Source organism: Cyprinodon variegatus, unplaced genomic scaffold, assembly GCF_000732505.1.
Source record: "Cyprinodon variegatus isolate N-32 unplaced genomic scaffold, C_variegatus-1.0 Scaffold2334, whole genome shotgun sequence".
NCBI classification, from domain to species: Eukaryota; Metazoa; Chordata; class Actinopteri; order Cyprinodontiformes; family Cyprinodontidae; genus Cyprinodon; species Cyprinodon variegatus.
The window spans coordinates 1-1,045 of NW_015152787.1; positions in this window are offsets into that span (position 1 = coordinate 1).

Consider the following 1,045-nt stretch of genomic DNA (forward strand, 5'->3'; position numbering starts at 1 on the left):
AAAAAATAGAAGGGGATAAGATATGACAGCTGACTGCATGAACACAGTCACAGATCATGGCAGGTTCCTAATTACGGCATGAAAAAGAATTAACAATAACAATTACAAATTTAAAGTACTACTAACCTATAACCTCTATTAATCTGTGAGACTCTGCAGATTCTAACGCTTCGATACTCGCGATGCGTTTATTTGATCCCCAAACTTGAATTACTCATAATATTTCACATTATCCACAGACAACAGACGTGTGTTGGGTGGATCTTTGGCCAGGATAAATTATAACATTTATTCTGACCCGTTTGTTTACTTTTGCGGCATTTTGATCGGGCAACCACGCAGGCACCTAATCTCTCCAAACAGCTGTGCTGTGGACCAAATTTGTCACAAATTAATCTAGTTGATTGTTTACTGATTTCTTATCTGTATTTTTCTACATGAAAATATTTCAACCAGCTATGGCATGTGATAACCACATTGTAGCGGTAGCTGCTAATTCTGGGATTTAAATTCTACAGTGAAAACATAAAAGTAAAGTTTCCACACCAACAGATACATGATTAAGATTTTATTAACTGCGATGCTCCTAAAATACATTTTACCGCTTTTGTACATATGGGGCAGTAAAACCATTTCAGAAAAAGTCTGTTATGGCCTCATTCCATACAGATTGAACACAATAGCAATAGAAATAAAGGTGTTTCTTTCCTCAAACCACTGTTAGTGTGATCTGATACAGTTCATCATACAGGACAGTATTTGGGGTCTCTGAGAAAAACCACAAAAAAAAAAGACTCATATTGTGTCCAAACAGGGAAATCAAGGAAATGTGAGAGCATGGAATCTGATAACAGGAAAATAACTTTTTGTCACAATTTGAAAAATAAAGTGGGAATTGTAGGAAGGAACGATGAGAAGCTCAATTGTTCTGTTTTCTGCTATTATGAACCTGCCATTCCCTCCTATTGTTCTGAGTACGCCACATTATTTTGGTTTGCAAGCAGCACAACTTTAAATCAATCACGTTTTTAAAGTTACTGGCAAT